The sequence below is a fragment of the Amphibalanus amphitrite genome, unplaced genomic scaffold (genome assembly GCF_019059575.1).
Source record: "Amphibalanus amphitrite isolate SeventyFive unplaced genomic scaffold, NRLGWU_Aamphi_draft 000360F_arrow, whole genome shotgun sequence".
Taxonomy (NCBI): Eukaryota; Metazoa; Arthropoda; class Thecostraca; order Balanomorpha; family Balanidae; genus Amphibalanus; species Amphibalanus amphitrite.
In genome coordinates, this window is record NW_024881854.1 from 296,096 (window position 1) to 311,538 (window position 15,443).

At 49.8% G+C, this 15,443-nt stretch overlaps 1 long non-coding RNA gene across 1 annotated transcript; it reads left to right on the top strand.

Moving 5' to 3' along the window:
* Positions 1-3,040: 3,040 nt before the first annotated feature.
* On the top strand, positions 3,041-5,090 carry LOC122389495. The gene is made up of 6 exons (XR_006257985.1): positions 3,041-3,077; positions 3,755-3,825; positions 4,032-4,156; positions 4,304-4,330; positions 4,701-4,771; positions 4,988-5,090. It is a non-coding gene; the product is annotated as an uncharacterized LOC122389495 (long non-coding RNA).
* The last annotated feature ends 10,353 nt before the right edge of the window (positions 5,091-15,443 follow it).

A 15,443-nucleotide genomic window follows, 5' to 3' on the forward strand; every position in this document is an offset into this window, starting at 1 on the left:
GATAGCGACAAGCGGTAAACGGCATCGGATACGCACGGACAAGGTCTACAATTTTTACTTAGGTCATTTTCAGGTCAGGTCAAAGATGACGTCACAGGGGTCAAAAAAGTCAAAATGGCGGCGCTATATATGGAGAGAGTTTTTCTCGAATAACTTTCGAATTAGTCAAGATAGGAACAAACTAAGGGCATCATCGTGATCCTCTCGTCAATCCGCATCGAATGATATATATGTTGACCTCGAAAGGTCAAGGTCAAAGGTTGACCTCAGGTCACGTGACCTCGAGGTCATCATGTATATCATTCGATGCGTCTTGACGAGCTGAACACAATGAGACCATCCGCGCGGCTGTATCTTGTTCCTGTAAGGAGTTATTGGCAAAAAACCTTTGGTGACCTTTGATGACGTCACATGACCTTACAGCTGCCCAACAGCAAAACAGACCTCAAGGTAGTGAAGGTTGATCGTATGTGAAGTCATGTATGGTATATGGGGCCATTCCGACCCGTTTTAGTGGTAAAAACAGGGAGTTGATTTTTCCCCCATTGACTTATAATGGGGAGGTCGCGAAATTGACCTGACCTTAGGTCACCGACATCAAAATTCCGAGATATACAAATTGTAGCTACTAATGACCTAATAACATCCTGCGACTTTCAAAGGCCTCCGACATCTACTGTAGCTCTGGCACGGTGACAAAGTTGCAAAAAAGTGACTTGAGGTTGGGTCATTCAAAGTGACCTGGTGACCTGACCTTAAAAGTTAGGAGGTTCAAACTTGCACACCATGTGTAAAATTGATGAGGGAATAGTCATACCAAATTTCGCGGCGCTACGCGCCGCGGTTTTCCCGCTATCCGCGAAAAACCTCAGGGGGGGGCGGATATCCGCCCCCCCCCGTCGGTGCGCGGGTTAAGAAATGCATGTATCATGGTCGTGAAGAAGTCACGAGAAATTGCCAAGATTCAGTTCAAGATTTTGGAAAATTCGGAACGATAATCAATAATCGAAGATAGCCATTTGATTGTTCAAGGTATTGGCAGTCTAATGGCGTTTACGGCATGTCTGTATGTCTATTCTGTGATTTTATATGATTTTTTGAACATATGCCGTTTTTGGTCGAAAACTCAGAAATCATGACGTCACTAAAACCTCGATATCTCAAAAATTTTCCGACCGATTTTTTTGAAACTTTGTCACAATAAACTTCAATAAATTCTCTACAGGTACCCAAAATTTGGCGCGCCTGCGGCGCGCCGTTTTTATGCTATGGCCCGGCGAAAAAAGTGGGGGCGTTTAACGCCCCCCCCCCCAGCAACTCGCGGGTTAACCCGCGCCCGGCTGGGGGTCCTGGATTTCCACGCCCTGCTGGGGGGAAGGGGGGTGTTTGAACACCCTCCCTTCTAACTCGGCTCCTGGGCCACGTAGCGATACGCGGAAGGCGGCGTTCGAAAGAGCGTCAAAAATAATGAGGAAATCATTTCGGTCAATGTTTTGGTCAGGTCAAAGGTCAGGTCACCAGAGGTCATTGAAGGCAAAATTTTGCCGATTTCCAGGTCGAATGTCGACAATTTCCAAGAAGCCAACGCATAACTCGGGAACCAATAGAGCTACAGCGCCGCGGAAAAACGCATTCGATAGCCCTATTAACGCCCTTTCCGAAATTTTCTCAGATTTGACCTAACGTCAACGGTTTTGCCTGCAGGGGGCAAAAACTGCAAAAATAGCCGATTTTTTCGGAAACAGTTTTTCTGCAATAACTTTTGACCCAAGCCTTGTACGAGCTTACTTTTACCGGCATCGTGTTCCTCTCGTCAAGACGCATCGAATGATCTATAACTTGACCTTGAAAGGTCAACTTGAAAATTTGACCTCAGGTCAAGGTCATGACCTGACCGGAAAGGGTCATGTTGCATATCATTCGATCCGTATCGTCGAGCTGAACACATCTAAGGCGTTTTCATCGCTCTTGCATGCCTCTATCAAAAGTTATTTGCGAAAAACTGTTAGATACCATTCATGACCTAAGATGACCTCAGGGCATAAACAAGGGTCACGGACACCATTTTCATGTTCAGTGTGTCTAAACCACTGGTAATTCAGTGTTTGGGAGTGTTTATAATGTCTTTCGTCCAAAAGAGGCGCATTTCAATTTTCTCCCATTGACTTATAATGGGGAGGTCGCAAAATTGACCTGACCTTAGGTCATCGATATCAAAATTCTGAGATATACATTTTGTACATGCTATTGCTCTTAGCAACCGCTGAAAGTTTCAAAGCGATCGGTCACTCGGTGTAGCTATGACAGACATTGAAACTTTTTATGAGGTGAGGTCACTTCAAGTGACCTGGTGACCTGACCTTGAATGACCTTGGTCTGAAATTTTCACAACATGTGTAGAATTGATGTATGATAAGGTGTACCAAAAACGGCGGCGCTCCGCGCGCCGTTTTTGAGATATTCGCGAAAAACCACAAGGGGGTGGGTGTTCAAACACACACACACACCCCCAGCAGGGCGCGGGTTAACAGTTGCATCTATTTGCGGTCAGTTTGTATTTCTTTCCCTTCAGACCATCCACCACCAGCACCAGCAGCACCACCAGCACCACCGGCCTCAGCACCAAGTCCACCATCAGCAGGTAGGTGCGGCTCCAGAAATACCTACTCCCTTTTTCCAAACCTTTGACCTTTGTGTTGTTTCAATTTGTATGTTTCAACTAACGTTAAAATATCGATTGCGTGTTTGTTTGTTTGTTTGTTTGTTTGTTTGTTTGTTTATTTGTTAATTTGTTTGTTTGAGTGATTGTTTGTTTGTTTGAGTGTTTGTTTTATTAGCAGGCTGAGGCTCGTTACGACGAAACAAACACATCCTCGTAAAAGTTTGGCTGTTACGTCAAAACTTAGGTCATTTATCTCCAAAGTGTTTAATTATCTACAAAACCTCAGCAAATTGAAATAAAAATATGATCAAATATTGATGAGAATTACCATTTATTTTAGGTCCACCATCACCACCAGCCATCACCAGCACCACCACCAGCACCATCGGCTCCGGAATCACCACCACCAGCCTCCGTGAGTGTTTTAGTATTGTACTGACAGTGGACAGACACGCATGAATTGTGTATGTGTTATCAATACATTGAAAAAAGATTTGATAGTAATCTTAAACAGCTTTGTGTGTGCTTAGTGTTAGTTTATTTTTTTCATGCACAGGTTTTTTTTTCTAAGCCGCCGCCCATGAATAGACGACCCGGAGTGTCCACCCACTGACCCGCGCGACACATAGAACCTTACGTTAACACCACCCCGAAACATAATACATCAAGTCGCGACACTCCCTGCTAGGAGAATGAAGAAAACAAAATCAAAGCTGGAATAAGCGCGGTAAGGCCCTTGTTAGTATGGTATATGGCTAAGAGAAGCAAAGAAGTCAAGGCTAAATGTAGCTTGACTGACCACTACACCTTCCCATTTAAGAATAAGCCAAAGGATCAGTCATTCCATCGGTTAGTTAGGTTAATCGTGCAGCGCATTCACAAATTTTTGCGGGGTGGGGGGGGGGGACAGTATCTGGTCTGGGTTCGCTACCTTCATCTTAGAAATATTGTGAGGAGTCTTGCAAGCGATACCTAGGTCAGTTTTCATGTCGTCAGAACTAAAAATCACTACGTGTTACGATGTATACCTACAAATGGTGCATGTGCTAAATTGTGCTAATTTAGGTGCTAAATTTATATATTGTGTTTCAGATCCCCTGCCAGCATTGTCAGCACCGCCACCAGCACCGCCGGCCTCAGGACCAAGCCCACCACCAGCGGGCGTGAGTACACCAGCGGAATCAGCTTATTGATATACAAATATTTTTATGTGTCAATGTCCTGTGTTCCGTTCCGTGTCCCGTCCCCGTGTACCTTTTTTACTTAGTCCCCTTTACGTGAAAAATAAATAAATACAACTAGAAACATGCCGATCATATCATAGACACATCAGTTGGAATAACCATCTGTCCATTTACTACACCGGCAGGTTGACGGAGGCGGGTGTGCGGCTCTGGCGCAGCTGAGCCGTCGACCGCCGGAGCCAATCGGGCAGTCCGGCATTTCAGCTGCCGCACACTCGCCCGTCACAGGATCAGAGGCCTCCCGAGACAGGTTAGTTTGGGGGACTCTTCTTGTGTGATCCATATTTGTGATTCAACCTTTGTAGTTGCACATGGGAGGTGAATGTTGTTTTCATCATTTACCGGTTAGACCTTTGTATTGTCTCTATTTATTTTTGATGGCGGCCCTCAATTTCAGCTTCCCGTTTCCGACCGGCTGAGACGGGTGAGTGGCGGTGACGCAGCTGAGACGGTGAAATACAACACACCGCTCTGGTGGTCAGAGACCAATGTGACGCTCTGTTCAGTCGTTTGTGGCGCAGTTTGACGATTTTAGTTCAATGTTAAATAAGATCCTATTGAGCGTTTGGCATAAGCTTTACTCTTCTGTATTTCCAATATTGATTGAAAGATAGCATCTCAAGGATAGGATATCTCGTAGACGTCCTGTACTTTGTAGGTTACTCAAAACTTTGCAGATTCAGTGTGACAGATAACGAACTACATCGATATGCGATTTTTGCTCGGTAATAAATTGTAACTGACCAACAATCAACGGTCAATGAGGTGCTGGATATTCATCTCTGGTCTTTCAGCTCCCGTCCCAGCATTGGCAGCACCGCCACCAGCACCGCCGGCCTCAGGACCAAGCCCACCACCAGCGGGCGTGAGTACCTACACTTGCGGAATCTGCTTATTGTTTTTTTGTAAATTGCCCGGTTATCGTGTCCCGTTTCCGTGTCCAGTTCCCGTGACCTGTTTCAGTTTTGTGCCTTATCAAGTCCACCTTACGTTCATTATAAATAATTTTTACTACATGAATCTAAAAACATCATTCATAAGTCATCTGGAATGATCACCTGTCCATTTACTACACCGACAGGTTGACGGAGGCGGGTGTGCGGCTCTGGCGCAGCTGAGCCGTCGACCGCCGGAGTCAATCCGGCAGTCCGGCATTTCAGCTGCCGCACACTCGCCCGTCACAGAATGAGAGGCCTCCCGAGACAGGTTAGTCTGGTGGGCGATTTTTGCATGATTGATGCATACCTGTTTATGTTCCAAGTTCCAACGTTTGTGAATATACTTGCTACGAGGCGATCTGCGATTAACAACATTTAAAAATGACACTTTTCTCAATATTTGTATTTTCAGCCCCGGATGGCGCGTTTCCCTTCCGCTGTTAGCGTCACCAGCTCCCCGCGCGGCCAGCTGTCGCCATGACGGTGACCAGAGCCCGGGGACAGACGCTCGGTCGGGGGTGTCCGTCTCTCTGGAGGAGCCAGTGTTCAGCCGCGGGCAGACAGGTGTACGTGGGCCAACAAATGGAAAACTGACATGTGCACATGTTATCGGAACTGGCTTGGGTGACCTTCCCAGCTCGAGCATACATTATGATTTATCAGAATGTAAACCAATCTATTCAATGACATATTATGGAAAAATATGTGATAAAACGCCAGTCGTGGTACGACAGTGCCCTGACCCACCGGTATATTTTCAGCCACCACGATCAGCTGGTGTAGGCCATCCACGACAGATGAGTGCTATACAAGCCTGCCTCCGCCGTGCTTGGAGAGCTGTCTCACCCAACGGCCGTTTGTGCCGCCACCAATCGGCTGCGAGTAGCACACACCGAGTGCTACTCGGGGCTGGATGGCCGCCGTGTCTTCCCTCAGGAAATGGTGGGCTCTGCACCACCTGAGGGGTCTCGGGCGATAATAGAGACGCAGTCCGATGTGGCAGCCTCCACGTGGCGGATTGCGGGTCATGCTAATAGCCACACAGAGCCACACGTAAGTATTGCACTGTAGTATTCACCAGATTTGAGTGTGTTGCAGGAACCTGGCATGAGACGTCACCTGTACCCCTGTTTCCGCTTCTAATGACGACGTGGTCAGGTGTCGGCTCTGCTGCAGTGTCAAGAGGACGCACGGGTTCTCCGACAGCATCATCTTGGTCACGGTGGCGACTGTATCCGCCAGTGGGGGTGGTATTCAGGAGATCACTAACCTCTCGTCCTATTCTCCTCTCCATGCGGTGTACTCGGCAACCACAGGTTCCGGACCAGACCGGTAGGCGGCGCTAGTGTCGCTGACGTGCTCTGTCTGCGGCTCTGTGCTCCCCTCCTCTGCCCGCTGCTCCTGTTGCTCTACCCAGACCTCACAGGTGGGTCCCCCCCTCTTCTGGTGGTGTCTACTACACACATTGTCAGATGGCCGGTACAGTGATAAGTAATGGACAGTGCACAGTGGACCGTGGTGCAATATATATTGACGATAAACCAGTCTGTGTTGTATGTCACGCCGATGTTGTTTGCTATTTATGGCGACTCCGTTTGCTGTGTAGTGTGTGTGTCACATATCATCTATGGTGTTTGTTGTGTGTTTGTTGTGACTCTGTTGTGTTTGTTGTCTGTTACAGGTCCGTCCCGTACCGACATTGACTCACGACGAGTCTACTGAGTCATACAGAGTCATGGGGAGTCATCCAGAGTCAACGGATTTCATGGGAGTGAACATGGGTGTCGAGGAGTCCTCCGGAGTCAGCGAACTCATCCAGAGTCTATAATAGAGTCCTGGGAGTGAAAATGAGCTCTGTTAGCGGGTTAAGACGCTGTTTATACGTATCCCGGCTAGGCGGGCCGTCGCTCGGTGTCCGGCGGTCGGTGCGCCGCGCCGCCCGCCCATGTGTCACGGCTGGCCGGCTGTGCGGGTGTCTCCTGCCCGCCGGCCCGTGATCGGTCCGTACCACGAGGGCTGAGAGGGGACGGGCCCCGCGGCGGTCAGCAGCAGCTCAGAGAGGCCTCGGCCGGTCAGCCGACGGTGCGGCGTGTGTGTCCGACGGGTCCGACGGCGGCCTTCGCGTGAGAACGGACCCGAGCAGCCGAGCTGAGGGCCAGCTGCCCATTCTGATCGGCGTGGCCTGCACTTGTCAGACACTGCAGCCTATACTGATCTTGAATACACTGTGTATATGTGAAGGATAACTTTATATGGTCCTCGGGTGACGAACGAGTACGAGTGAACGGGTACGAATACGAGCCAACAAGCTCTGAAGAGTCATTGGGAGTCAACAGAGTCGTCAGAGTGACCCGGAGTCAACGGACTCATCACGTGTCCTGGGGAGTCATCCGGAGTCAGCCGAGTGATGGGTGAGTCAACCGAGTCCCTCTGACTCCGAGTCACACCCTGAGTAGGAGCGAGTCGGTGGTGGTGACGGCTGAGTCAAAGATGGCGCCGATTGGTGACGGAGCGCGGTGCCGACTGGTGACGGCTGTGGTGACGTCACTGTGACGTGTGTGACGTCACAGTGACGTCACATGTCGCCCCCTCTCCAGCGGCTGCCCCCGACACAGAGTCTCTCCAAAAAGGAAGGCCGTCCGAGACGCAACAACTTCTACCGTATCCATTCTCCTTTCTCATTGTTGCTTCGAAATTCGTCTCGTTGGTTTTCTCATGAACGCAAAAAAAAATCAGTCTCATCGAATCATAGTTCGTTACGTGATTTATATAGCACGACTGGCGGATCCAGAAAGGCGGTCCTGGACGCTATGGGGCATATCCTCCAAAAAAGTTTCTCAAAGTTCCAAAAAAAAACTCATTGGATTTGCATTCCTTTTGCACTGCTGTGCAGTTGAAAGCAAACTTTTCCTAATACAAGTTGTTTAGCTTTCGCTATACCTGTTGGCTGTTATACAAAAACATCAAACTGTCCGTAGTCGATTTCGGGCGCTGCAGGGTGGGGGAGCATTTGCCCCTAATGGCCAGACACGTACCATAGACTTTGGCCAAGGGGGATGGAGGGGCCCGTAGTAATCCCGGGAGGCCTCCTCTCTACAGAGGGCCTCCTCTCTTCTGAGGATGAGTAGTCAGAGGGGCACTAGCGGTCAGACACAGACACTAGTGGTTATTCACAGGAAGCCCCGGGTAGTGAGGAGTCAGAGGGCCACTAGCGGTCAGACACAGACACTAGTGGTTATTCACAGGAGGCCCCGGGTAGTGAGAAGGACGGTCCCTAGCGGTGAGCCTGATCACAAGGCCCCGATTGACCTGACGTGCTTTTCTCCGTCAGAACTTCGCTCGTCTCAGACGTACCTAGTTTTGACCAACGTGGACCCTCGGTCCACGGGGCCTGAGTCCATCCGGGGGCCTCCTCGTGCCCCAAGGGGGCGCCCCGTCCGCCCCCTAGATACGTCCCTGCTAATGCCCCCCCCCCCCTGATCCGTCAGTGTATGGCACCATCCATTGGCTGTTCTGGAGAAACGGTAGAAAAACACGTGGCAAAAAGGTGATGACTCAGAACCGGCCGGAATTTCCATAAAGACGATTCTACGTGACGTTTGCCGCTAAACTACACTGTAAAAAATATTGACTAGCCCCTCGTCAAATGATTCTCAACGCTAAATGTCGGGGGTACAGACTAGTTTTGCATCCTACTTTTGACACACGCTGCGAGCCCCTGGCTTGTTTTGTGTTCGTCAGATGACAGTTACCAGGTGTCTGTTAGTTTTTACCACGTCCCAGAAATAGCTGGAGCGTTTCTGCCTTGTTTTGGAAGCAGGTCCTCGTTAATGCTGTGTGTAATAACAAAGTACCTAGTAACAATAATAGCGAAAAACAATGTCAAAACGAGGGCGGCTTGTTTAGTGACGATGTTCAAAAGAAGCACCGTCTTGTTCCTACTTAACGAATGAAGCCCAAACTAGGTCAAAACTAACGTATTGCTTTACATTTGAACCCCACGACGAACCCCCCAACTAGGCCCTTATCAACCCATAGTCAGATGACCAGCAGATCCTACGCCGCCCAATCCAGTCATCGAATTTGCCAGCGAATTCGTTTGAAGGCCATCATATTCTTAAATATCGGTGGTCTTCAAACGAAATCCCTTACCGGTTTGATGACGAATTCATCCGGCCCATTCCAAAGGGCCGGCGAGAGTTAACCCTCGCCGGAAGGTCAAAATTTAGAAGGTCATCGATATCAAAATTCTGAGATATACATTTTGTACATGCTATTGCTCTTAGCAATCGCTGAAAGTTTTAAAGCAATCGGTCACTCGGTGTAGCTATGACAGACATTGAAACTTTTTATGAGGTGAGGTCACTTCAAGTGACCTGGTGACCTGACCTTGAATGACCTTGGTCTGAAATTTTTACAACATGTGTAGAATTGATGTATGATAAGGTATTCCAAAAACGGCGGCGCTCCGCGCCGCCGATTTTGAGATATTCGCGAAAAACCACAGGGGGGGGGGGGTTCAAACACCCCCCCCCCCCCAGCAGGGCGCGGGTTAAGGGGTAAGGGGTAAGAGCTGGGGCGAAATAAAGGTCATATTCTTGCTCCACGTCCCCCAATTGATCTAATGGATAGGAGTTTTTGAAGCGATTCTGAATCCGACGCTGTATTCGTTGCTGTTGCTGACGCTAACTTCACGGACATGCCACCGAGCCGAGTCATGTCAACAGGCTCTGCCCTCCCCCTCCCCCCCCCCCCCACTGCACACAGCCGCTATCTGGGTTCAGAAGTGGCCAATACCCTAATTTTCGACAAATTTTAAAGCGTGATTTTCTTACATTTTCTGGTCGTAAATTGATCAGACTGTATAAAATATCATCCAGAAAAAATATTACTCATTCTGGCACAGATTGGTGGGCTCCCAAAGTACACCGTTTTGTTTTGCTCCGTGAGACCGAACTTGTGCTGCGATTTTCATGTAAATGTTGACGAGTCTCCTGTCATATTCTTTGCTTGAAAATGCGTAAGTAAGATATCAGCTGAAAGAGGAAAATGTGCGGAATCCATTGGTAACAAAAGTGCATCTAAAAAACTTCCCACTCAGTTATTGTCACGGGCGTAGGAACGTCATGAAAAGTGGGTGGGCCACCCTGTCAAGGGGCCTCCTTTTCCAGGGGGCCTCCTATTTTCAGGGGCCTCCAACTTTTGCCTCGTCCTGCTGGCTGCTTTCAAGTATGACCTCTAAATCTAGCTTCTGAGATCGGGCAGATGTGCCCAGGGGCGTAACCGCTTAAGCGAACAGTGCGGAAAGTCCGCACCATTTTTTAAAACTTGTTCTCCCTCCGATTTTTTAGAATCTATTTGCCGCAAGCGGCGCATGACCCCTGAAAACCTTTACACAAATGTCTTCCTCATAGACGCCCTCTTTAGCATATAAGCGCCCTATGTACACTGTACAGTCATCAGAGACATCCCTATATGTCCCACAGTCGCCCCGTTGTCGCATACAATGTGCGCTTATCATAGGCGTCTCTCTTTTATGGACACTTGAAGGCGCCTCTCTTTGCCATGCCGGCGCCCCTGTTTCTTATGAATGCACCCCCATGGCATTGATCAATTGCATTTGCAGACCTCTATTGCATGTGGACGCCCATATATGTAGGCCTCAGAGACGCCCCTCTTTCGCATTGAGGCGCCCCTATGGGCTTCATAGGCGCCCCTCTATTGCACGTAGGTGCCCTACTGTCTCAGAACCGCTCCCCTTTGGCATGTAGACGCCCATCTTTCGTACGGAGGAGCCGCTGTGGTTCTTAGAGGAGACGGCATGGTGCTCCCAGACGCAGATGGGGCTCTCGGAGTCGACAGTGTGGGACCTTCAGTCGCTGATGGGTGCCCGCCAGATGTGGACCCTCGGAGACGCCGGTATGGGGCCCTCAGAGATGCCGGTATGTGGCCCTTAGAGACACCGGTGTGGAACCCTCAGATACTTCAGTGTGAAGCCCTTACAATTGCTGGTGTAAAGCTATGAATGCGCTGGCTTAAATCCCTCAGAGGCCCGTACATGGACATTAGAGCTCAGTGAGAGCCTGTGTGGTGCCTTCAGTGGCCTTGTGGAGTCGTTAGACATCAACATGGTGCTCTCAGGAGCCGGTGAGTCCTCAGAGTCATAGACATAGACATAGACATAGACATTTATTAAGGCGATCCACAGTGCTTGTGGCTATTACCACCTCTCGTCAAAGATACAAAGTCATAAAAAGTATGGGATGGAACTTATACGCACACAGGTGAATGGGTCAAATCGATAAAACGTCACAGTACGGTATAAAGTAAACATTAGTCCGGTGGTTTAGATAGGTAACGTTTGAGGTGGTGAGGGAACACGGTCACAGGAAGCTCAGTTAGTATCGATGGTAGTGGGTTGAAGAGAGCAGGACCGCGACAACAGAAGCGCCTCTTCCCCATTTCGGTACGTGACCGGGGCACATAGAGGTCGCGGTCCTGGCGAGTCGTCCTGGTCAGTGTCCCCAAGGCTTCGTGCCTATTTGCGACAGTAACAAAGCCCTCGGCTAAAGCTTGGGGCTCGCCGTGATTGAGCACCTTTTGTACGAGACAGAGAGTGTGATAAGATGCCAGCTTCTCCGCGCTGAGTCAGCCCAGCTCCTCAAGCAGGTGCGATACATGATCATGCTTTTTCACCAGTGTGGGGCCTTCAGAGCTCCGAGATACTGGTGTGGGGCCCTCAGAGGTGTCGGTGTGGGTCCTTCAGATGTACCTATAGAGCCTTGAGATGCACAGGTGTGATGGCCCACAGAGGCGCCGGTGTGGGGCCCCCAGAGCCACCGATTTATGGCCCTAAGAGACACTAGTATGACCCTCAAAGGCGCCGCTGTGTGGCGCTCATAAACACTGGTGTGGAGCCATCACAGGCGGGTGGAGCCGTTAGAGGCCGGAAAGGGCCCTTAGATGCCTACAAGGACCCTTCAGAAGCTGGCGTGGCACCCTTATGGGGATAAGCGTGTCTACTTAGGAGCCCTTGAGGTGCTCTCATGAGCTCTGTGGGGCCCTATCGAGCCGAAATATGGCCACGGCCAGTTGCCGCCGCATGGCTCTTCGGACTATCATTCTCAGGGGCCTCATCTGCCTAGTTTGAATAGAAGGGCCTCTCAGACCATCAGTATCATGGGCCTCCTCTGGCTAGCATAAATTAGAAGGGCCTGTTAGACCATCAGTCCTAGGGACCTCCTCTGGTTAGTATAAATAGAAGAGCCGCTCAGACCATTAATCTCAGGGGGCTCCTGTGGACAGTATAAATAAAAGGGCCTCTCAGACCACCAGGGGCCTCCCTAGAAAAGTGTAAATGTGGATAGAGGGCCCCCTCAGATTCATTAGGAGTGGACTTCTCTGACTATCAGTCTCAGGGGCCTCTTGTGGCCATTATGAATATAAGAGCCTCTCAGACCATCGGTCTCAGGGGCCTCTTCTGACTAGTGTGGATAGAGGGCCCTCCCAGACTACCGGTTTCAGGGGCCTCCAGTGGCCAGTTATATGAGCAGAAGGGCCTCACAGCCATCAGCCTCGGGGGCCTCTTCTGACTGGTGTGAATATGAGGGCCTCTCATACCATCAGTCTCAGGAGCCTCCTCTGCCTAGTGTGAATATAAGGGCTTCCCTGGCCATCAGTCTCAGGGGACTCTTCTGACTGGTGCCGGATTGAGGGACCTCCCAGACCGAAAGTTTTGGGGGTCTCCTGTAGCCACTAGCCAGTATGAATAGAAGGGCCTCTCAGTCCATCAGTCTCATGGGCCTCTTCTGCCTGGTGTGATTATAAGGGCCTCTCAGGTCATCAGTTTCAGGGGCCTCCTCTGACTACAGTGTAGATGGATAGACCTCCCAGACCATCAGTCTCAGGGGCCTCTTCTGACTACTGAGGATAGAGGGGCCTCCTCTGACTAGTGAGGGTAGGGGGCCTCGGCTAGACCGCCAGTGTCAGGGGCCTATTCTGACTAGTGTGGATGGAGGGGCCTCCCAGACCATCAGTCTCAGACCTCTGACTAGTGTGGATAGAGGGGCCTCCCAGACCGCCAGTGTCAGGGGCCTCCCCAGACCAGTGTGGATATTGGGGCCTCCTCAGATCCACGAGGGCCTCTCAGGCCATCAGTCTCAGCGGCTTCGACTGACAAGTATGAACAGAGGGCCTCCTTGGATCCATCGCGGCACCTTGGAGTCCGTGCGTGGGGATTCGTGGAACTTATTTTTACCGAGTTTGTTTATTCTGGAAGGTGACGACGTCCTCTCAAATCGAGACGAGGGGCCTCGAGTAAAAAGTGGGTGGGCCAAAACACATAGTTGGCCCCCCCACCTCGAAAAGTGGGTGGGCACTTGCCCACCTGGCCCCCCCTGTTCCTACGCCTATGGTTATTGTAAGCTAATTGTTGCACACTTGCACAAAGCAGAAGGGCTTGAGAATTTCAATATTCACATAGGCCTACCAAAAAACGCACAGCGTGCTTCACATCGAGACAACGTCCATAACATATACCGTACAATTGTGATTCATTTGCTGAAAAAATTAGGTCGGCATCACACTGCCGGCAAAAGTTATTGCAGTTCTAGTGACGCTATGTCGCCGCCCGGCCGACCCTGGTCAGGTCGGCCGGGCGGCGGCCGCGCAGCTGACGTCCGTGCGGTTCGGCAGCTGACCAATCAGCTGCGAGAGAGGAGCGCGGTCCGTCTAATCGCCCCCGGAAGTTGCTTGTGCTGAGGGGTGCTCGACGTTCGTGTCGATTGCATTTGTTGGTTGTCGATTGTCGATTGACTTGTGGATATACTTTCTGGTGACCAATAAATGTACGTCGTCTTAACCCTCGCCGGCCGAGGGGGGGGGGGGGGGCGGGTGCCGCCCCCCCCCCATAGGGTTTTTTCGCGATAGCTCCGAACACGCTGGCGATAGAGAGCTGAAACTTGGCATACCTGACCTTTGATCCAAGCCGCATCTTTTGACACCAAACGCATTTTTGGGTCAGGTCAGGTCACTGACCTATGACGTCATAAGTGAACCTCTGCACGGTCTTCAGATGTCGCAACTTCGCAACGCCCTCACTGCCAGAGGAGATGTCACAGGGAAATGAAACTTGCAGGATCTAGTATCCATTATGAGTCCCACAACTTGTATATCTCGGATTTTTCCTAAAGGTCATATGAGGTCAGGTCATTTTCGTGACCTCACCATTATAAGACAATGGGGAAAAATGAAAACTGCTATTCTGGCGCCGGGAACGATCTCCAACCATCTCAAGCACACAGAATCGTGATTTGATGCACTCCTTGCAAGGTTAGATGCGTCACTTTTGCAATGTTGACCTAGCGTGACGTCATTTATGACGTCATCAAGGTCAAATTAGTTTTTCGTCAATAACTCTTGATCAAATTGAGCTAGCGAGTCGGGGAAGGCACCAATGGACTCAGGAAGGCCTGCCGTATCGAATGATATGCGACATGACCTCTTTCGACCAACTTCGTGACCTGGGGGTGCTGACCTGACCTTGACCTGAGGTCAACACCCCAAGTTGACCTGACCCGGACAAAAAGTATATCATTCGACGCGCCTGAGCGAGGCGAACACGATGCTGCCAAAATCGGCGCTCTGCGGCCGTTTTTTGCGAAGTTATTCACCAAAAACTGAACCGTACCTTGGGGCACTTGACCTGACCTCAGAGGTCACCGGTTGACCTAGGACCTTAAAATCGGGTACCAATCTCTGCGTCTCGTAACGGCGCACACGCTCGTTTTTTCCGCGACGCGCTAGCTCCACCAGGGGCGAAACGGCGAGGGGGGGGTCGTACCCGCCCCCCCCCCCTCGGCCGGCACGTATGTAGAAAACCAATAGGCCCGGCGAGGGTTAACTGAATGTAGTCTGATCAAATTCAATAAAGCAAAAAGACATCCAGCCAACAGAGCATCGTAAGAATGTCCGATATGGTTGATAACATTCAGAGTTTTGGGGAGCAGCCATCGACCAGAATGAACCTTATTGGCTTTTGTATGTAACATTTGCGTTGCTTTGGGAAAGTTTCAGTCAGATATCTTCAGAAATGGCAATGTTATCGGCTTTTGCATTTTACCGTAGTCGGTTAATCACAATTTTCGATATTGCAAAGGCAATTTCAGTACGTTCTTGACATCGAAAACCAGAACGAATAGCATCATCGTGTTCCAGAGCTCAAATTGCATCCGATGCACATATCTTTTGTTGAGAATATTCAATTTCAAAATTTGACCTTTTTGACCTCGCCGTGACCTGACCTTCATTTGTCGAATGGAAATAGTTTCGAATCGGACGACCCAGATGACATCATTTTTAGATGCTTTTGCCGAAATGGACCTTCAAAGATGTGTCGCATGACCTTAAAAATGTATACATTTCCTTCCATGACCTTTTCCATGACCTTGTGTGACCCATGACCTTTTCATGACCTTTTGAGACAAAGTTAGGTTTCCTTTTCACTTTTCAGAGTCTCAAGAGTAAATGTATTTTTTATTTAAATGATGGCAAATATTTCGACCCCCATTGAGGAGCCTTTTTCAATGCGAAATTACATGG